The sequence below is a fragment of the Ambystoma mexicanum genome, chromosome 2q (genome assembly GCF_040938575.1).
Source record: "Ambystoma mexicanum isolate Mex_15411 chromosome 2q, UKY_AmexF1_1, whole genome shotgun sequence".
NCBI classification, from domain to species: domain Eukaryota; kingdom Metazoa; phylum Chordata; class Amphibia; order Caudata; family Ambystomatidae; genus Ambystoma; species Ambystoma mexicanum.
In genome coordinates, this window is record NC_090924.1 from 449751602 (window position 1) to 449774649 (window position 23048).

The 23048-nt window shown below is 48.1% G+C and overlaps 1 protein-coding gene across 2 annotated transcripts in view; it reads left to right on the forward strand.

The window, feature by feature from the left end:
* Positions 1–15344: 15344 nt before the first annotated feature.
* Positions 15345–23048, forward strand: part of LOC138569505 (myosin-4-like) — a 73154-nt gene continuing 65450 nt past the window's right edge. For both annotated transcript variants that reach the window (XM_069647539.1, XM_069647538.1), the window contains exon 1: positions 15345–15477. The gene's annotated coding sequence lies outside the window, so the exon portion shown is untranslated. The remainder of the gene's footprint in view (positions 15478–23048) is intronic.

A 23048-nucleotide genomic window follows, 5' to 3' on the forward strand; every position in this document is an offset into this window, starting at 1 on the left:
TCTGAGGACAATACCGGTTTTGTAACCTTATCCTTGTCTTTTTCTGGCTTCCCTGGCTTGGCTGGAGCCTTTGGCGCCGTGGTCGTCGACAGGCTCTGCTTCGAGGGCGTCGAGGCGACCTTCGAAGATTTTTCCTTCGAGGTATGATGGGTCTCGGACGGGGTCGATGACCTCGAGCGGTCGACTCGACTCGAGCGTTTTTCACTCGGCGTCCTGGAAGGTTCCCTATCCTTCCTTTTTCGATCACCCGGGCTCGAGGACGCGCGAGTGTTGGAGAGATGATGCTCCTGGCTGGCTTCCGAAGAAGGCACGGACCGAGGCTTCGCTTTACAAACACCTCCATCATTTTGACCCTGAATGCTTCCCACTCTTCGGTAGATGAATGTTTCGTGGGGCATTTCATCTTTTTTGGAGACTCGTCTGACGACGAGGTGGAGGGAAACCTGTGGCATCGTTTCTTCGATCATTTTGAAGAAGACGACGAGTGATGGGAATCGCTACGGGACCTCGATCGATGCCTTTCGCGTCGAGGAGAATTCTCCTCACAGGATCTCGACTTGACGCTAGAGGTTTTTCGATCGGTTTTCCGACCTACCTGTAGCTTTCCTCTCCTCTCTCGCAAGGCCTTGCCCGTCATCGCCTGACACTTCGTACAGGCCTCCATGTCGTGGCCTTCTCTGAGGCACCACAAACACTCTTGATGCGGGTCCGTGATCGACATTTTTGACCCACACGATTTGCACTTTTTGAATCCCGATTTCGGGGTCGTGGTCGGCGTCGATGACGAGGACATATTTCGTTATTATATATTCTCACAGATCTCAAAGCGCTGAATGTCCGAAGCAACGTATACTGCGGAAAAACGGAACTGAGGCCAACGGGCGCCGCGCGTGCTACTTATACACCCGATGACGTCACCCTCGACAAAGGCCTTCGAGGGACCATCGACTCGACGACATCGACGCACGGTGCGCTCTGCCGAAAAAATTTCCAAAGAGCAGCAAAGCTGGATGGAATACATCTAAGATGAGGAATACGTTGGAGGACACAATCCACTCGAAATAAATCTACTGTTGCGAAGGGCGCTGCACCTTCCCTAGGATGGCCGTTACCCTCTCCTCCGAGGTGGTCACAGGCATGTGACCGTGTTGAGGCAGGCACCTAGGAACAGAGCATTCTGCGATGGCTCCATGCAGGATTTAGGATAACTAGTGGAGAATCTGAGCTCTGTCAGCAGGCGTATGGTCTCCGCTGTGTGCTGGTTCACCAGTGCATGAGAGCGGGAGCGTATGAGCCAGTCGTCCAGATAAGGGTAGACATGGATGCCCTTGTGGTGTAGATTTGCTGGTATCGGGGCCAAGCACTTTGTGAACACTCTTGGTGCCGATTTTAGGCCGAAGGGCAGGGCCTTGAACTGGTATTACCTTCCCTGGACCACAAAATGCAGGAACTTCTGATGTTTCTGCTGAATGGGGATGTGAAGGTATTCGTACTTGAGGTCCATAGTTGCCAGAAAATCCCCTTCCTCCAGCTGGTTGAGCACATGCTGCAATAAGACCATCCTGAATCTTTGGGACTTCAAGTAATTGTTGAGCCGTCTCAAGTCCAGGATTGGCCGCCAACCTCCTGTCTTCTTTCTAACCAGAAAGTATCTGGAGTCCACCCCGGAGCCCCAGAGTAGCTTAAGGACAGGTTCTATTGCTCCTTTCCATAACATGGCTTGAACCTCCTGCAACAGTTGAGGCATGTGCAGTTCTTGGCGCGCCACAGGAGGAATGCAATGTCAACTGTGGTGAAACTCCAAGGTGCGCCCGTGCTTCAGAGTGTCCAGCACCCATTTGTCCGTGGTAATGTGCTTATACTGGTCGATAAAATCTGATAGCTATCCTCCCACTGGGTGCAAAAGTGGGGGCTCAGGTTCACGGCCGGTTCAGGCCTGCTTGGGCATCTGCGTCCTAGCATGCGGACGACGACAATGCTGGCCTCTCCTGCCATAGGCCTGTGAGTGGCCCCTGTAGGCATCCTGGGTGGTGGAGTGGGAGAGCTGACAATATGAGGCAGTGCACCCCTTGGAGGACCTGGAGACCCTTCCTCTTGGGGAATGAAAGGACAATCTCCTCTGCTGCAGGGTCCGCAGGGAGCATGCCGTCTCTGTGTCAGTTTTGATAGTCTGGAGCGTCTCATCCATCGCCTTCCCAAACAGGTTATCTCTGTCAAAAGGCATGTCCACTATATTGGACTGCATGTCTGCCCGGGCCAGAAATGATCATGTTCCTCAGCCATCCTGGTGCCAAAGGGTCACAACATTACCCATCTGGAGTAACCCGAAGTCCGCTCTCTCCAGTGTCATAAAGGCCAATCCTTCCTCCCAGACATGAAGGCCTTCCTCAAGGGCTCACCTTGCTTGAAAAGAAACCCCTCTTTCTTCTTCTCCTCTGGTACCAGACTAAAGAGCTTGGATGGCCGTGTGATCATGGTGTGGAAGGAGCCAATCTTGTCCGGTGGTGACGCCCTGGTGGACTCGTCGGTCCCCAGATGCTCCCCGTCAGCAGGGACATAATCTTCAAAATCATCAGTTTGAGTAGCCGTAATGTCAGTGCCAGTGTCTATATGCAGTTGCTCTTCCTCCACTGGGTTAAGGCCCTATGGAGCGGCATAAACTGACACTTTGGCTGATGCTTCGGCCTTGATGTGCTTGGCTGACGCCTCGGGCTGGGAAGGCTTGGTCTGGTGCGACTCCTGGTCAGAGGCCTGGGAGGGGTGCAGGCCGGCCCAGTTGCAGGAGCAGCAGGCAGCCTCTGCTGAATTTCCGCAACCAAGGTGTGCAGGGTGGTCAGGATGTCAGCGACATATGTCTGGGTGCTGATAGTGGTGCAAAAGGGGCAGCTGGGAATGAAGGTGGGCTGAAACCCCTTTGAGGGACAAACAGGTGGTTAGGTTCCTTTTGCAGAGATACCTCCTGGGACATGGGGCTTTGGCCCGCCTCATGGTCAGAGTAGAAATCCTCCGTCAGCTGTTCACCCTCAGAACTACTATAGATGTAAGGAGATTTCCTCAGAGACCCCGCAGGTGCTGGGGGAGATACCCTCACAGGTCTCGGCAGGAAGTCTAAAGGAGGCAGCAACTCCCACCCCCACCCCGAGTCCTTCGGGAAGGAGGCGATGATAGGGATTTGTAAAATTGACACCGTTGCTGATGAAATAGTGGTTGGTACAGCAGACTGAGGCCGTAGAGGCAAAGCCACACCTGGTGTTGTTGTTGTCACAACTGTGGAAACAACAGTCGTCAACGAACCTTTCGACAACGAAGTATTGGTTGTCATTGACAGGGTAGTTGACGGGGTCGTCGACAAGGTGCTCACTGATGTGGTGGTCGTCGATGGAGTGGCCGTCGACGAGGAGGCCATCAATCAGGAGGTGGTCTTGGCAGACAAAGTCGTTGTCGATGAGGCTGTGGTCCTGGTAAACAAAGGCATTGTCGACGGGGTCCTTGGGACCGAAGGTGTCGAAGATGAGGGAGCCGTTGATGGGCCTCCCGCATGTCTCTCCTTCAAAGACTTGAGTTTAGAAGAGGACTTGTGTTTTGAAGGGGTGAGGAACTTCCTCGCAGAAGGCAACCCACCAGCCAGGTTTACCGCTGATGGTGCCGATGAGGGGGAGTGGCCCCTTCCCGAACTAGATCCTGCAGTAGCAGTGATCTTCGTGGGAGCAGATGCATGATGTTTCGCCTTCTTTTGGATCCTCTCAGAAGGAGCATCCTCAAAGGACCTCAACCTCTTCTTCTCAGAGGGAGAATGCTCATCAGGTCTGTCGGCCCATGATGAGGCATGACTGCGCCCAGAAGCCACATGATCCTGGTGGAGACAGTACAGGCACTTGAGGTGCCGATCTTCGACATAGACGTTCTTCAGGCCCCAAGATGCGTAGGATCTGAAGAGACTTCTCTTGCCCATGTTGGACATCGTCAAGGTGAGATATAGGCCCAATCCTGGGCCCGCTGAAACTCGCAGAGAGAGGTCCAATGATGGAAACTCGATCTTCGCTGACAACAGGTCCCTACTGTCAGTAGTTAACACGTGATGGTTGATGATGAAAAGGTCGAAGAAGACTATCATAAACTATCAAAAAAGTCACAATTCTCAAGGAGCAAATTGAAAGGACTCCCAACACTGAAAAGTGCAATAAAAATATGAAGATGGCAATCAGGGGTGGATCTTAGGAGGACGGGTGTCATTGGCTAGGAGCAGTATGACCCAAAGGACAGCGATTGGTTATAGAGGAGACAAGCAGTTTTAAAACGAAACTGCTTTCTTTTTACCGTGGATTCCCAGCCTAACGACAGGGAATAGTCATGAGAATGTGAATCCATGCAAGACCCCATGCTGGAGAAAGGTCGGGAATTATCAGTTCACGGTTAAGCCATTTGGATTAAAGAATGCCCGTGCCACGTTCCGGAGGATGGTGAACCAGGTCCTAACAGGACTGAAAGACTTTAGCGTCGCCTACTTAGAAGACGTGGCAGTATTTTCATGTTTTTATTGTTTGAAGCACCGACCAAGCACCAGGGGTGCAGTGCGCTGTACAGAGTGAGGGTAGCTGGGGAATTAGTCCTTGGTCAGGTGTTGTTGAAAGAGCCATGTTTTGAGATATTTGCAAAATTGGAGACTTTTTGGAGCATTCCGAGCTAACACCTTGTTCCAGAGGGTGGGTGCATGACAAGAGAAGGATTGTTGGCGGGTCCTCTCTTTGTGGACGAGTTGTTATTCAAGCCGCTTTGTCGATTTGCTGCGCAACAAGTATGTGCCACCAGATATGTGGAGCTTAGCCACCAGGTGCGTTGGTGCGCTACTCGTGACTGCTTTGTAGATGATACATGCAGTCTTGAACAGTATCCTGGCTTGGAGTGGAAGCCAATATAGTTTGCGTAGGATGGGGGTAATTAGGTCAAATGTTTGTGCTCCTGTTATATGTGCTGCAACATGGTGGACTGATTTTAGCCAAGTGAGCAGATGGGAGCACTGTCAGGAGTGCATTTCCCCTATCGATGTGTGAGACCACAAGGGCCTGTAAAACAGTCTGGAAGTCCTGCGGAGGGATGAAAGATTTGATTTTTCAAAGAGCAGACATTCTGAGCTAGGCTATTTGGGCTTTCTTGGCTATGTTTTTCTTAAAGGACAGATTGCTGTCAATGGAGAGGCCTAAGGATTTTGCTGAGTCTGAGAGTTGTGGATCAAATCCTTTTAGGCACATATCATTGAGCCATAGTTGGACAAGTTGTTTTTTAACAAGCGGACAGATGAGGATGAATTCAGTCTTGGATGGGTTTAGTTTGAGGTTGGTAGTTGATGTCCAGGATGGATGGTGGGTAGGTAATCGTGGAGATGAATGATGTCCTGCATGCTATTTACTCTCATGTACAACTGAATATCATCTGCGTATTGGTGGATGGCTATATTGGGATCTTTGAAGAGAGGCTCCATATAAAAGTTAAAATAGATTGGTGAGAGGATGGAGCCTTGGGGGACTCCACAGTAGACATGGAGTCAGTTAGAATGCAACGAGTTCCTCTGGACAGCCTGGTGTCTGCCTGAGAGGTAGGAGGTAAACCAATTCAGGACAGTGCCAGAGAATCCCATCCTGTCAGAGCCCTAGAGAGTATTCAGCAACACCTGGGAAGACCATATATCCCATCTGGAACAGGTGCTTCAAGCCATGGGGAAGGCTTGCTTGACTATCAAGGCGTCCAAATGCCAGATAGCGCAGGGTACTGTGACTTACTTAGGACACCAAGTGGGTGGTGGTAAGAAGCAGCCTCTCCATGCCAAAATCCAGGCGGTGAAGGATTTGTCCCCACCGCCCAGACTCAAGTGGGAGCCTTCCTAGGCATCACAAGTTATTACCAGCCTTTTTTAAGGGGTATGGGACCCTTGCCCTTCCCTTGAACGAAGTCACGCCAATGAAACTGCCAACAAAATCTACTTGGACCCCTGCCTGTCAGTCATTCCTCCAGAGCGCGAAGGATGCCTTGTGCCGGGCCCAAGTTCTAAAGATCCCGGATTCTAGGCAAGAGTTTATAATCCCGTCTGAAGGGGCAGAACAACCTTGTGCATGCCTAGTATGCGCTTCACCAAGCGAGAGTGCAACTGGACCTCCATGGAGAAGGAGGCATTTGCTGTAGTTTGGGTGGTATGCAAGTTGACACCCTACATTGTTGGGTCTCACTTCACTGTCCAAATTGATCCCAGACATCAGAGGTGGCTTATGGCCATGAAGGGAGAGAACCCTACTTTACTGCATTGGGCCATATCCCTACAGGGATTGGACATGAACATCCAGCACAAACCCGGGTGGCAGCACTCCAATGCAGATGGCCTTAGTTGATACTTTCACCAGGAGGATGAGCTAGACCCTAAGAAGTGTGAGTCTCAACCCTTCAATATTCAATAATAAAATGGTGCAGCTAATTCCATCTCTGAAAGGATAATCTGCTGCTCAGATTCCCCTTTCTTAGGGTCCATGCCAAAAGCATAGTATGTATCTGTGACCTGCTGCATCAGTATCCTGATTGGCAGCACCTGCTCTAACCGTAGCACAGAGCAGGTTCAGATGTCACTGCCCAATTCACAGCTGCACTGACAGCCACGTCTCTGCTGTGCAGGGGCTGCATTTAAGATGTGCATCCCTGTACCAAAACTACGATGATGTTAAGTAACCCATGATGGTGGCAGGATAATCTCTAGAATAAAGCTATGCCTGAGTTTATGCATGGTGCATGGTACAACTTATGATAATGACCGCGACAGCCACAGCCACAGCCACATCCTCTAGAGAGGTTTTCATAGATATCCTTTTCTCTGTCCACTCTCATGATCTCTGGACCCCCCATCTCATCTCCACTCTTTCGCCTTCCTCACACTCCTCTATTAACAGTGGCACCAAGTTGGAGTCCCCTTGGCTGGCTTTGCATCCTCTCGTTGCTTTGTTAATGTCTATCACACTGGCATCATTCTGGTTCAGGGTCCACAACCAAACCTCCTTCTCTTTAATCGCATCTTGCCTTCTTTCATTAACTTCCTTCTTTAGCCTGCATCTCCCCCTTCTACTCTCTCTCTCACCCTCATCTGAATGATGTATCACGCCCCTGTACCCCGCCTCAGAAAACCTTGAAAAGCACTGACCACCTCCACCTCGAGACTCTTAACGCCCGTTCAGCCAATAAACACTCCTCTGACATCTGTCTCCTTCTTGAAGACATTGACCTGGACATTCTCACTCTTACTGAGACTTGGTTCAATGCCAGCTCAGTCCATGCCTTTGACTCCCTCCTTCCTGATGGCTTCAAGACATCTCCAAGCCTCAACTTCACAGCACTGGTGGGGGGGTTGCCTTAATCTTCCCTGAGTGGGTTGCTGCTTCCATTTTACCTACCCAGACCTATTCCTGTTTTGGAAGCCTGGTTTGCAAGTTGGTCTCCTGCCCCGCCTCTAGCGTGACCATTACTACCATCTACCGGCCTCCAGGCGCAACCTCCCTATTCCTCTCTGAATGAGCTGACATCTGCTCTTCTTTACTTTCTTCCACCTCTAACCTCCTCCTCCTGGGTGATTTCAACATTCAGATGTACTCCCCTGGCTCTGAATCCACTCTATTCACTGACCTCTGCTCCTCGCTTTCCCTCTCCATTCTCCCTTCTGGGCCACGCAGCTGGACACACTCTAGATGCCCTCATACATTCTGACCTCTCTCTCCCCCACCATTCGTCACCCCTCTCTCCTGGGCAGACCCCTCTCTTGGCTCCTCCCATCTGGGTCCCATTGGCCCCCTGACCGCCTCCCAACAGTCACTCCAACTTCATTCACTAACACCCGCTCGATCAAACGAGTGACTGCGGCTGCATTCGCCTCCACCTTCACCCCTCCTCATCCCCCTACCTCTAACTCTACCTTTGACTCTGCCCTCAGCAACCTCCATCATTTCATCACCAACACTCTTGACATTCTTGCCCCTGTCATGAGGATCCATCTGAAACCTGCCTCAAAGTGCAACACTTGATACGACACCAAACTTGCAGCCCTGAAACAAAAGTGCCGGGCAGCAAAATGGAAGTGGCTAACCTCAGGCTCATCTTCTGACAAACTGGCCTGCTGCCTGCTGCATAGATAATATAGGCTTGCCAGCCCTGCAAAGAAGAGAGCCCACATTCAGACACGGGTCTCATGCGCATCCAATAACTCGGCTGAACTTTTCAAAATCTGCAGGGATCTAGCCAACCCCTCCGCAGTCTCCTCCTCCTCCCCTTCTCCTTCCCAGGCCCTCTGCAATGCACTAGACACTTTGCCACCAAAACTCAGGATATTCTGTCCACCCTTTCTACACTCCCTCATAACCCATCCCACCCCCCTCAACCTCTCCTTCCTCTTTCTCCTCCTTCTCTCCTGTCACACCTAAGGAAGATACTTGTCTGTCCATGAAGGTCTCTTCTAAACAGGTCTCCCCTTGCTCATCCAGGACCATCAAGGATAACATTGGGTCTCTTGCCCCTGCTCTTGCTGTTTTCTGAAGTCACTCTTTAATCACTGGATCTTTCCCCTCCCACCTTAAGTACTCCTTTGTGCGTCCACTCCTGAAAATTCCTTCCTCTGACCCTACCTGCTCTGCCAGCTATTGCCTATCTCTATTACCCCCTTCCTGGGGAAGCTACTTGAGAAGCTGGTCTTGCCCCAACTTAACTCTCACGCGGAACTTGTTGGTGGCCTCCACGACCATCAATCTGGATTCCGAGCATCCAGAGGCATGGAAACTGCTTTTATGAACATCTGTGAAGAACTACTCACATATCTGGACTCCAACTCCCCAGCTGTCCTCATCCTTCTCGATCTCTCCTCTGATTTGGCACAGTTAACCATTCCATACTCATACAAAGGCTCCACGATACACTTGGTATCTCAGAACGGGCATTGGATTGGCTGTCGTCTTTCCTCACTAACCGCTCTTGCCAAGTCATCCTGGGCCCCTTCTCCGCTCCCACTTCCATCTCCTCCTGTGGTGTCCCCCAGGGCTCTATACTCTCCCCCTGGCTCTTTAACATCTACCTTGCTCTCATTGCACGCCTCATCTCCACTTTCTCCTCCAACTTCCAGTGTTACACAGACAACACTCAGCTCTTCTTCAGACTCCCTGCTGATCCTCTTGCATCCTCCATCATCCCTGACTGCCTATCTGCCATCCAGTCCTGGTGTGCCTCCAATGATCTCTGCCTCAACACCTTTAAAATTGAGATTGTTCCCATTGGAACCACTGCTCCCTGCTTCTTACCCTCACTCTGGCCTTCCTCCTTGGGCTATCCCCCTGCACCTTCAACTGAAGCCAGAAACCTTGGAGTCATCTTCGACTCTTCTCTCTTCTTCCTCCCTCACACTCAGGACATTTCCAAGAAGTCCAACTATCAGCTCTTCCTTCTAAAAGGACTTCGACCTTTTCTCACTTTCCCTCAGGGGCTCAATGTGACTCAAGCCCTGGTTCTCTCTAGACTTGACTATGTAACAGCCTCCTACTGAATGTGCCTTCTTCCACTCTGTAACCACTTCAGCTTATCCAGTATAGGGCAGCAAGACTTATCCTTGGCTTTAAGCCCAGGGACTGTATCTCTCCTGTACTAAAAAGTCTTTACTGGCTCCCGGTTGCTGCACGGATTATATTGAAATCCCTCTGCATCACCCACAAGGCTGTCTCGGCCAAAGGACCACACTATCTTCAACTTTATCTCACTAAATACTCTCCCTCTAGACCACTCCTCTGGCACCAACTGTTTGTGCGTAAAGCGTTTTGTTAAACAGAGGGCAGCGGGTCGCTCACTTTCCTCTGCAGGCTCCCTCCTTTGGAATAGCACCCCTCTCCCTGCGCCTTGAGCAGGATCTTCTCAAATTCCAGAAGCTCCTCAAGACTTTCCTCTTTTCCTCCTTCTTCCCTCCTTCTCTCCTCTGTTAATACCACAGTTGCTGAATCGGTGTCCTTGGCCCTTATGCATCTTCAGAGCCTTGACCTACCACACCAATTCTTCCCAGCTCCTGTCTATCCATAGCACTTGCATCTGCACACCCTCCGCTCTGGAGACTCGCACTTATACCTCCCGCGGCACAGGCCGTGTAGCACTCAACATTCATAGCACTTTGTCCATGGCTCACCCTCGAGTTCGGACTCCCCAGTACTTACCCCCTCCTCCCTCTTCCTTTCTGCACTTGCATGTTCTGAATACTCACAAGCCATAGTAGGTTTGTCCCTCTCCCTCTTCCCCCTCTTCTCTTAAAATTGTGTTGTAATGTACTTCCCACACACCCTCCCTGCACTGTGGGTGCTTTGAAACAGTATATTCTTATTGTATAAGCACCCAAAACGCAAACAATAAATAATAAAATCCCAATTGATATTGCACATGTGTCAGCTCTGCTGTGGAAGGTGATGTGTAGTCAGGTCAGGTGGGTATAGCCATAGGAACCTGGAGGGCCGGGTCTAATCTTTCTGAGGGCCGGTAACCCACTCTGCCAGATATAGCTGCACAGCAGGCAGCTGTTCTGGGTCCGGGCATCAAAGGAGTACACCTGTTCAAGAGGAGTAGTGTCACACCACGGCACTGCATCTCTGAAGGCCGTTGTCCCTAGTGAGAAGGGAAGGGAGCATGATTATGATAGGCAGAAGGGCTCTGGCTAATGGAAGGAGACTTCCACATTTTGGTTTTCACTGTCTCTCTTTTTCCTGTCCCCCCCACTACCTCTGGAGCAAAGCACTTTGGGTGTGACATCAGAAGGGAAGAGTCCACTCCGTTCAAGAGCAGGGATTGGACCACTAAAGCACGCTAGCTTTGCTCTGAAGAACTCACTGGACTTCCTTTGGGAAAGTTGCAAATTCCAAAGCCTTCAGCCCGAAGTGAAGAAGGAACTGTCCAAGACAGAAGGAAGATCTGCCAGGGCAAATTGAGAGTTACCTTTTGCTGTGCACCAAAACCAGCCAAATCTGCACCTGAATCTCCTAGAGCTGGGAGAGCAGACCCTGAAGGCAACCATCCTGTCCTTGAGTCCCCCTGAGTGGGCCTCAGAGCAACCGTAAGGCCTGACCAGCCAAAGCTCCCTGTTCTACCAAACCAGTCGCTCCATGTTCACCCCAACTGGAACAAGAGGGAAGTTGTCGGCCCTGGCTGTTGCATTCCACCACCACTTCAAACTTGGTTGTGCTTTTAAACCAGCTCGACACTGCATAGTGTCTTAGTCAAAGCTCTGCCAAAGCTGAAGCGACTGCTCGACACCGGGACACAAACCAAATGACTGGAGAGTCACATGATGACTCTATCCAGGGGTTACAACCACGGCTCGACCCAGCTAGCCCTTGAAGTGTCGCCCCTTTGAGAAGCACATCAATGCACCCAAGATCACTAAATCGATGGCCTTCGCCCATTGATCAAACAGCTGGAGCCTCACTCTTTGACCCCTCATGTCAGAAAAAAATGATCCAGCAAAGAAATACCCCGAGCAGCTCGTAATGGTCCTGTCACTCTGACACAGAGAAAAGCACTTACGATTGCAACACACGTATGCATAGTGGGGGTTATCACGTGGGGAGCAGCACATGCGTGCTGGAGCCATATCTACTCTCTTTGTAGGTGCTGCTCTGCATGAAACACTGGTCCCCTCACCCTAGGACAAATTACCCATAAACCTTTAGGGAAGTGGATGGGATGCAGGAGTACAAGAAGTGAGGCAACCATTGGGGGAGTTCCCAGGTAGGAAAATGCAGCAGTATACATGAGTAGCAGGTCTCTAAAATGTTAAAGAAAGCAGTTTTTAAGAGGGGATTTCTGGCCTGAACTCGGGGTGGCATTTTCCAAGACATGATGAAAAAGGAGAGCGAAGCAATAAGTATTTTGCTAATGCAGTCTCATGTTATAGTTTACAGGCGATTCTACAAGGCCTTCAATTAAATCATCAGATTGAAAAGGTAAACATTGGCTATTGGGTCTTATGCAGAGATTCTAGCTTCTGTTCAATAAATCGGATTCCTTGTTATACTGATTTATAATGTTCAGTCCCGCTATCATTTTTCGTGAGTTAACTTTTCAACTATTTTGTTTTTCTGTTAGCCCACTTTTTTACCCTTCATTACTAACCTTCCAACCCTGAACCGGCATCCCTATTGTTATGTCTTTTGCAATCAAGACTCACACTGGCCCTCATTACGACCCTGGCGGAAAGGGGTTTACGCCGGCGTAAAGCATGGCGTACCTTTCCGCCTGACTACGAGTTCCCGTAGCGCCATGGTGCTTTTTTCGCCTGCTTTTTCCAGGCGGAAAAATCCATGGCGCTACGGGACTTGTTGTTAATTACGCCACCGTAATTTACGGTGGCGTAATTAACGCCTTCCCCACTCCCATTATACCCTATGGGGCAAAAATGGGAATGGGGAAGGGTAAATGGGGATTGGGGACTTACCGCCCCGCCAAGGTCGGAATGGGGCGGTAAGTCCGCCAACCACCATGGCGGAGTTGGCAGCTTAGCGCCATGGACCATGGTGCAAATTGCACCATGGTTCTCCGCCAGGGTCGTAATGAGGGCCACTGTCATTACACGTCTCTTTTAAACAGGGCCATCCATCCAACACGAAGGATAATGCCCTTTTCATCAGAGTTTAAATCAAGGGCCATCCGCCCAACACAGAGGACCCCCTCCCCTTTTTTCTCTTCATTACTCATATCAAGCAACCAAGGATGAGTTGGCAAACCACACCTTTTGTAATGGATCCCATTATTATTTTAACTCACCTCGTTCTATATCTTACCTTCTCCTAGATACACCAATGTTTCCATCCATTATGAAAATGTGTGCTAAAGTTATAACACCAGAACTACATTCATGTACAGTATCCGCTTTCAATCCCTCCCGATGAGCCACTTCACAGTGGTGAAACACGCATAGAGGCATTGAGGAAAAACATTATTTTTAGAGGAATCAAAAACTAACCTGTTTTGAGAAATTCAGGAAAACTATCTCTCGAGGAATTGATGAAAATCATCTTTTGAGGAATCGATTAGAACATCTTTTCTATTGAGGAATTGTGATGAAACTATAATTTTCTTTTTTCTTTTTTGCAACTGGTTCTATAGAAGGATCCCTTATATTCTGTTGTTGGCAACAAGTATACAATAAACCAGCAAGTCACCTCTGAGTTGTTACTCTAAGAAATCTGCCACACACCCAATAAGGTATCTCTAACTGGAGCAGCAACCTTGCCCCACAACCATTCACTTTCCTTTTTATACATTATGAAGGAATTATACATCCTGATATTACCTCAAATATACAAAGGCGGGTTTAGCAGAGCTTTTCCATAAAAAAAGTTAAGAACGAGACACAAAGGATGCAATGCAGAGAAAACTATTGTGAGACAAGAGATACAAGTTTAAGGTCGCCATTGGTCGCTAGCTAGCACAGCAGCAAGACTGTGGGTACGTTCAGTGCATACGAGGTGCAGCAATAAAACATTTTCTGAAGCTAGTAAAGCAGCCTTCTACTCTCCCGTGGCGCCGAGACACGCTAAGGAGCTTGGCATCTGGTTTGGAATAGCCACGTTTAATTACCCTAGCTATTTATAGGGTTAATACAAATGTAGCTGTGTTGGGTTCCATTCCGCTATTCAGGCTACGATGACTTGATTGCCTTAAGCGGAATGGCAAGCCAAGTGCTGAATCAGCAGCTGTTTTCCTATATAAGAGCGGAGGAAGGCCATTTGGCCTCAGGGTTTCGGTAAGTATTTCAACTGTAGATACCCTGCTGATGTTATCTACTGCATGCGGAATACGTTATCTGTCTTTCTCATGTATGCGCTTTCATAGTTTGTTTGCTCCATTTCACTTTCATTACATTGATGTCTTCCAATAATTTGGCATAAAGACTTTCTGTAATCGATCCATTTACAGCATCGCTGCATCTTGTGTCTGTCCAACAATTACATCGTGTACATTGTGTTGGCTTTTAACGGACTCCAAATAAGCAGCACTAATTAAAGTGGATACTGTAGTGGGCAGTAATACTGTAGTCAAAAACTGGGGTTCTCCCATCGCCGTGTGCTATCTCAAAAAAATGATATAGCTGAGACAAGTGCGATTTCTTTTTTAGCCTGGAGATACTTTCTATCTATGGCATTACAGACAGTCAAATGCAAAAATAAGATAGTTGTTAAATTTAACATTGGGCAATCCACACAACACTCACTGCACAGAGTACTCTTTCGGGAGGATAGCTCAGAGGCAAGGCACTCCTCATGGAATCAAGATGATGTGGAGTGATCCGGGGATACGCGCTTAGAAACCTCTGGGTATTAAGAGAGTTATAAATGAACCATTACAATTACAATTTGCAACACGGGCATTTGTGGAAGTGACGTCACATTAAGCACTGTAATTTTTGATACAATGGCAGAATGTCGCTACAGGCACGAATCCAATTATAGAAAACATCCATAAGGCAACGTGCTTTCGTTATGCAAAGTCACGGTCAGCAGAAGCTTTGCGGGCCTGTTTCAAAAGGATGTGCCCACGCCACGGAAAACCCACTTACAAACGTTAACATAAGAAATGCATCGATCTGGTGTAGTTTAAGGTTTTCCTGTTCATAAAGGGCACTGGGCAACTGGTAAATATGTTTTTGGGACACACACAGTTTCCGTTGGTGCATTTTTGTGTTCGGGAGCACATATCTTTGCACGCAACCAATATATAATATAGGGAACTGGGAGGAGGAATTGAGCGCAACAGGGGTAAAGCCCTCTGGCTGGAGAGGCAGCTGCGGGTGCATGCATTGCAATGCAATGGGGAGTATGATTTCTAGTGCAAGTTCCAGTGGGTGATTGCCCTGGTGTTATCGTTAAGGTTGCATAACACGTGGCGCGCGCGCCTCGAACTTTAGTCATGTCTCACTGCCTCACGCCGAAGAGCTGACAGCTGGGTAAAGCATGTCTGTGATTCTCGATCATCGCCTTTTGTAGACGTCGGTCCCATGTTTAAAGTGACACAGCCTTTGGCTTGTGACCACTGATGCCTGCCTAGGGAATACGTGCATGCCAGCGGCCCCAGCTTGGTGCTTTATTCTGAGGCCAAATCCTAGATAACGCACAGCTGGTCACCTTGTATTGATGGCGTAACTCTGCCTGCTTGCGTCTAACGATGTGTGAACACATATGCAGGCGCCATCAAACGCAGCTTCCCCATCTCCAGCCGCACCTGCTGTGTCCTGCCCCAAAGCGAGTCTATTTATGATTTCATTGCTCAGTGCATTCATGCCTTTTTTACAGGGGAGTCTATTTATGTTTTTATTGCTTAACGCATTTCTTATTTTTTACAGGGGTCTCCATTTACGTTGTTGTGGCTTAACACATTTCCTTTCTGTTCACAGGGGACTGGGGAACACGTATCGTAAGCGGAGGGTGTTGCAAGGTAAGCAGCCTCATCCCAAACAGCAGCCGCCCCATGAAACGATGCATCTATATGAGTAGCCCCCAGTGGCTGCAGATCAGCCCACCCATCCCTGCTGCCTTGGGTCCCCCTAGCTCTGAAGCAGGCCTGTGGGGTTAAGAGCGCACAGTCTCACAGATCCCCCATTCACCCGGATTCCTTATCTGCTCAGATGCTCAAGGCCATGGCTGGGGGGGGGGCAATCTGCGGGGAGGCCCTCAGTGGCCATCTTTCAGTTGTACGCAGGGAGCCAGAATAAAAGTGAACGCAGCCAAGTTGCCAGTATACACAGCTCTTTACAACAAGCATTGAGGTATTTGCGGGTGGCAGTGGAGCGGGATGCACGAAGGAGCAGCTAGGTGCAGAGAGCGTTTATAGTTTTGTAGGGCAATTGCAGTGTTTTCGGGAAAGTTTGTTTTATGTTTGCTTTACTTATGTTGCTTCTATGTATTTCTGTAGTGTAAGATAACGTGTCAATCAGGACAAGTAACGAGAACCCAATGACAAGCACACAGAACATCAGTGTAGACCAGGGATCTGCAACCTTTGGCTCTCCAGATGTTTTGGACCACTTGTATCATCCCTAATCAGCATAGTCAATAAGCAGATATCATGGGCATTGTTGCCCGAAACATCTGGAGAGCGAAAGGTTGCAGACCCCTGGTGTAGCTAGGATGCATTTAAACCCCCTTCCAGCAAACCACTCTGATGCTGCCACTAAGGGCATGCAGTGGAAAAATCATACAATAAAATACATGAAGACGAACCTTAGGGCAGGCGCTCATAACTTCCGGGCAGGCGTTCACAGCACCAGGGCAGGCACTGAGAACATCGGGTCAGACACTCAGAACATTAGGGCAGGAACATTAGTGTTGGCTTTTGTATCGTGGTGAATCATGGAGGGGCCTGTGGGCAGAGGGTGGGTAAAAAGAGAGACCACGCAGAGCAACACAGAGGAGCGTGCAGAGAGGAAAAATAGTACTGCAGCGCATGGCAGATAGAGAAAGAGATACCTCTCAATGAAAGGCTAGTAGGGCTGGGAAAAGGCATTCGCATGTCAGGCCAGGAGGTACTCTGGCTCTGCCTTTCACTCTTTTCAAGGCAATAAAGGAGTATTATGATTGTTAACCAGCAAGTAGAGCTGGGTCAGAGTCAGCCTCATGTCAGGTGGGTCATACTCTACCTTTCGTCATTCTAAAGGCCGTAAAATGAGGTGGATTATTGGGATGTGCCATTTGAGGCTAGTACCTCCAGCCGAGCACATGATGTGTCTCACTCAGCCTTTCATCATTTTAAGGGTGGGACATACCATTGTTGAGAGAAATATTTTATAAGGTGAAATCAAACTGCTATCTGCGAAAGGTCGGAAGGTTTGGAGCAGACTTAGGGCCTGATTTACAAAAACGTTTTCCGATTAGCTTGGACAGAATCCAAATTACAACATCTTACTGCCTGTTTAACCAACGCTTGTTGTCCAACTGAGAACCAAGTCTTCGAGCCATACACCACATTCCTGAACATTTTCATAGAACATTCCAATAGAGGGCCGCGACCCTCCTTCTCTCATAAACATACCTATGATCAGGAAGTTAGGAACATTTAAACTATTTGTAGAAGGGAGCAGAGATGCGTGTTGCAAGGGGCCTCAGTAGACAAAGTCCTTATGCTAAGAAAGATCTAGACAAAATATAGAAACTGGTCCAGAATGCATTTAGCAAAAAAGACACCACTGGATGGAGAAGCCATGCTTTCTGCATAAGCATCTAAATCTAGTGCTCAGATTTGGCAACTGCTAAGAACCGGCACAAATACCATGGCACTCCCGACGATGACTAATTCAGTTAGCGAACAAACCTGGATCACACACTATACTGACCTATTTGCTGAGGGAACCACTTCAACACCCATTCCCCTTTCCTCCTCGTACGATCTTCAAATATTAACCTTCAATCATAATGACATTATGTTTATGTTGGAAATTAAAAAACAGAGCACCTCTAGGGCTCACGGCCCAGGTGGTCTATATACCCTCATGTTAAAATCCCATTCAGACCACTGGGCGTCCACATTACTGCAAATATTTCACCAGATTTTGCTCAAAGGTTCTATCCCCTCGTCGTGGAAACAGTCAATTATAATCCCCATTTTCAAGAAGGGAGACAGGGACATGCCTGCAAATTACAGGCCGATAGCTCTCCTAGACATCCCAGGCAAGATTTCTGCCCGGGTAATCCTTAAACATCTTTCAAAATGGCTTTGTACCACTTCCCAATTAGATATTCATCAATCCGGATATGTCCCGGGTTTGGGCACTTCAGTCAACTTATTACTCTGTCTGCCATAAAGAAACATGTATCTCTCTCTGCCCAACCGGTTTACCTTGCCTTTACAGATTTCAAACAGGCTTTTGATTCGGTACGTAGAGCTCTTCTGTGGGACAAATTAACCAAGACTGAGTGTCCCTCTTACATTCTGAATTTGATATTTCATCTCTATTCAAACACCTCAATTCGAGTCAAACTGAATCAAGAAGCCCTCCTCTCTAAACCTATTCCCGCCTTTCGCAGCCTTAAACAAGGCTGCACTCTAGCTTCTGTTCTCTTCAATTTCTTCACCACTGAGTTGGAGCCCCACATGAATAAAACTATTTAATTTCCCCCTAAAATTGGTAAGCTCCCCATATCATGGCTGTTGTATGCGGATGACTTAGTAATTTTAGATAAAACACCAATAGACCTACAAAGGAAATTGGCCTCCCTTGAGTCCTATGCAGCAGCTAACTCTCTTTCAATCAACATCAGCAAATCCAATAGTCTCATAATGTCTACGACTAAACTAAATAAAAACACATTTTTCAAATGGAGTATGAATGCTCATCCTCTGGTAATTTTGCAGTGATATAAGTATTTGGGGTTGGTGCGACCTCCAATGTCCATGACATCCCATAGAAACTATAAACCAGACATAAGATTCTTCAACGGAAATATGGCAAATTTTCTTCAAAGCACAACATTAACTTCTACAAGCAGAGCAGTTCCCATTGTCACTTATGGAGATAAAGCCAAACTTTTAGAATACCATGCCAAGTGTGATCTATTAGAAGGTCACTACTGGAGAAAGGCACTTTAACATCAAGCTTCCCAATCCAAGTGGTACGTTATGAATTGGGCTTGCTATCATTAAAAATCATTGTATTCTGGCATACCGTAGCTCTTTACAGAAAATGTCTTCTTTATTCATGTGCCCCCTATAGCTTAGTGCCTGACATAGCTCAGACTCTCGCAGATCAATCTGACCAGTCTTTAAGCGCATTGGAAGAACCAATGCCTTCTGATAATGGCTCAGGTAGACAATGATGAACCTCTTTTAATAGCCAATCCAAACCGAGCCAAGCTCAAACTCTGGCTCTATGATTAGCAAATTACCTGGGCAGAGTGTACATGCTTCAGACTGGTCAGAATATATGTAGATTTTGCCATAATACTAAGGAACCAGAAACATTACAACACTTAATCGTCCTATGTCCAAGCCTTGCAAAAATAAGAAAGACATTTTTCTACAAATACTTTGCAAACTTAAGAATACTTGTGCCAGTGTATATGTTGAAAATAATTTTTAATGGTCGATATATTTCATTAAATTTAGCAATAGTAAATGATCCATTACATCTTGGAATTTTACCCTCCATCCCCATGAAAGCAGCCATATCTTAAATCAAATGATGCACTTCAAGGCAGTCTGAATTTTAACACTAACTGATGAACTGGTGTGGTGCGCAATGCCATGTTTTTATCAAGTTGTTATATGTTTTACATTTGAATATTGAATCATTGCTTGAAAATGTGTTATTCCAATCAGTTTTATTATGTTTGCATTGAATTTTCAACAACAACAATATAAAACAATACATTTAAAAAAAGGTTTTTAGAGTGGCGCAATCCCTAGGTGGTGACACTTAAATTGCTCTGTGGTACGTGTCCTTGTCCCCAAAAACACAGAAAATTGTGCTTTTTTGAAGTGTAAACGCAGAGGTCTGCCTCCCTGAAAACCTAACAAAGGTTTTTTTTTGCATACTGAATGTTGGCACTAACCATGGCTTTGAAGTGTGATGGTAAAAGCAGAGCTGGTCGTCACAGGCCCGGTCATTCCCTAAGTTGATTTGATGTCTTATCGATTCTTATTATTTGGCTGGGGCAGACATAAGTGTGAAATAGAGAGTGCTAATGACGGCTTTCCCTGACAAGTCAGAGCTCACTGGACATTAGCATTCCAAAGCCCCTCATTCTGTGTATTCTCCACAGTAAATGCCTGCATTCCATAAGCCTGAAATAGTGTAATGCATGCACACTTGCACATTTTATTCAAAAGATTATTGTGTGAAACAATTATGTGAGGTGAAGACAAGTAGGGCAATACATGGAGATGTCTGGTTGTCTTGTGCAGGCAAGAGATTTTCAAGAATCAGGGTGTTGATTTTGGGAGAAAGGGGTGTTTCAAATGAATGTTGAAAACAAGGAAAGGGGATGTTTTATAAAAATGGGGCCGACCATGGGTACAACATTTTACTGAGAGTGCCACCACTGGGAGCAATCCCATTGTAAAATGCTGTGTAAATCAGGCCCCCAGTCATTGGACAGGGGTGCCTGATTCACCCTATCATGTTTCCATGTGTGATATCATGAGTAAGCACCATTGATGTGGATTATATTAAATGGTAGGTGTTATAGCGGACCAATACCTTTGAAAGCTCTGTGTGGCTCGGGAAGAGCCACCCACATTGTCTATCATTCTCTCCTCCTGGAGCTGATGACATAATCAGAGGGTTATCGTGCCAATGTAGAAATGGTCCTCTTGTCTGATTCTTTGTTTGCAAAGTTGTACAGCCTGTGCCAAGTGCCACAATACCCAGGGGGAGGCTGCCAGGGCCCTGTGTCCCTCAGAATCAGACTGGAGAGGATGCAGGCAGAGTGAGCAGGGGACTGGTATTATGGAAATGGTCACGCCTTCTTATGCTACTGCATATTCTGGTCACACGTGTAGTAGCTCTCCACCCCCTTCAATCCTCCACAACATGAGGCGAGTCTCTGCCAGTTTGCGTACACTCATCGATCTTGTCCCATATGCCTACTAATGACTAGCTTCTTACATTATGCCTACCTTGAATTTGTATTTGTCTTGTCTGCTACCACCTATTTTGACCAGTCAGCCTGTGTGCGATTTATGTATCTTATCCTGTCGGCAACTATCTAATTTGACATGCAGCCTGTGCACTGCACATGAACCTTATGTTTTGCACATGTCTGTCTGCACATCTAATGGAGCCCCCTGCAACAAGATGGGAGGCTTTGCCAGTCTGCATGCACACACCTATTTTGTCTCTTATGCTTGTCTGCACGCCTGATGTAACCCCCCACACCCTGAGGTGATGCGTTGCCAGTCTGCCCACATACACAAATTCTGACTCTAACCGTTATGCGTTTTCTAGCACTTCATTAAATGTACCATGCACTTTCTGTAACTAGCACTGAAATGCCTCAGGGTTTTGTGCGCTGACATAAATGCAAACATTTAAAAAAATTAAAAAATTAAAGGGGCTTCTCAAATTCGACCCCCGCTAATACTGATGGTTATAGTTCAAACAGGACCAGATTTCCATGTTGCTAGTTTGAAGCAGTTGACTTTCTTTCCTGATCCGATATTCAATTTATCAGCAATGTATAGGGAGACAAAGAGAGATGAGAAGTAAGGTTCCAATTGAAAGCAAGCATTGGTAATGCTAATAGTTTTGGCGTTTACTGCTGTTCTTTGTATTTTGCATTCATAGGCACCAGGGTGCAAGAAGTAAAGTGCAGAGTTTCAAAGCAGGATGTGATAAGGAGTGTAGGTGTGCAAAACAATGAGAAGGGGAATAGAGCAAGGGAGGAAGCCATTGATAGAGGGAGCCATCGAAGATGAGCAAGAAGAACTATGTGTGAGAAAGAGTGAGAGTGAGGGGGTAAAAAATAAAGTGAGAGTATAAGAGGACGGATGAGAGGGCATAGATAGAAGGGCTAAGGTGGGTGGGGGAATGGAAGGGGTAGAGTGGGTGGGTGCGGGAATAAGAAGGTAGGGTGGGTGGTGGGATAGAGAGAGTGGGGGTAGGGTGGGTGGGGTCAGAGAGAGTGGGGGTTGTGTGGGTGGGGGTGGAAAGAGTGCAGGTATGGTGGGTGGGGGTAGAGAAAGTGTGGGTAGAGTGGGTGGGTGGTGTAAAGAGAGAGGGGGTTGGGTGGGTGGGGGCAGAGAGAGTGGGGGAAGGGTGGGTGTTGGTAGATAGAGTGGGGGAAGGGTCGTTGGGGGCAGAGAGAGTTGGTGTGCAGTGAGAGTGTAGGGGTACAGAGTGTGGGGGTAAGGTGGGGGTGGGTATAGAGCATGTGGGGGTAGGGTGGGGTTAGAAAGAGTGGGGTAGAGTGGATGGGGATCGAGTGTGGGGTTTGGGTGGGGGGGTAGAGAGAGTGTGGGTAGAGTGGTATGGTGGGTGGGGTTATAGAGAGAGTATGGGTAGGATGGGTGGGGGTAGAGAGAGTGTGGGTGGGGTAGAGAGATTGGGGGAGGGTGGGTGTATGGTGGTAGAGTGTGGCGGAAGGGTGGGTAGGGGTGGCTGGTGGGGGTAGAGAGAGTGGGGGTGGGTGTAGAGAGAGTGGGGGAAGGGTGGGTGTGGGTAGATAGAGTGGGGGAAGGGTCGTTGGGGGCAGAGAGAGTTGGTGTGCAGTGAGTGTGTAGGGGTGCAGAGTGTGGGGGTAAGGTGGGGGTGGGTATAGAGCATGTGGGGGTAGGGTGGGGTTAGAAAGAGTGGGGTAGAGGGGATGGGGATCGAGAGTGGGGTTTGGGTGGGTGGGGGTAGAGAGAATGTGGGTAGCGTGGTATAGTGGGTGGGGTTATAGAGAGAGTATGGGTAGGATGGGTGGGGGTAGAGAGAGTGTGGGTGGGATAGAGAGAGTGGGGGAGGGTGGGTGTATGGTGGTAGAGAGTGGCGGAAGGGTGGGTAGGGGTGGCTGGTGGGGGTTAGAGAGAGTGGGGTGGGTGTAGAGAGAGTGGGGAAGGGTGGGTGGATTGTGTTAGAGAGAGTGGGAGTAGGGTGGGTGGGGGTAGAGAAAGTGGGGGCAAGGGATGGATGAGTGGGTGGGGGAGAGTGTGTGTGGAGAGGCTGAGTGGCAGTAGTTGGTTGGGAGAAGGAAACATGAACAACAACATAGCCTCTGGAGGACTTGTCAAATTTAACCCAAAATAACCCAAACAGAACCCAACCATCATATGAAATGGGGGGGGGGTTGCTGGGGGGTAGAGAGCAGGAGTGGGCTGGGTGAGGGTAGAGAGAATGGGGGTGTGTTAGAGAGAGTGGGTATGGGGTGGTGGTAGTAAAGAGGTAGCCTTGAGAATAATAAGAAAAAGATTGCTGCCAAAAGTAACCAAAAAATAGCCCAATTGTATGCAAAATAGCTCAAAATAGCCCAATAACTAAGGCAAATCACTACACAGCTGGGAAATGGAAAGCACATCCGACTTTCTTCTTACAA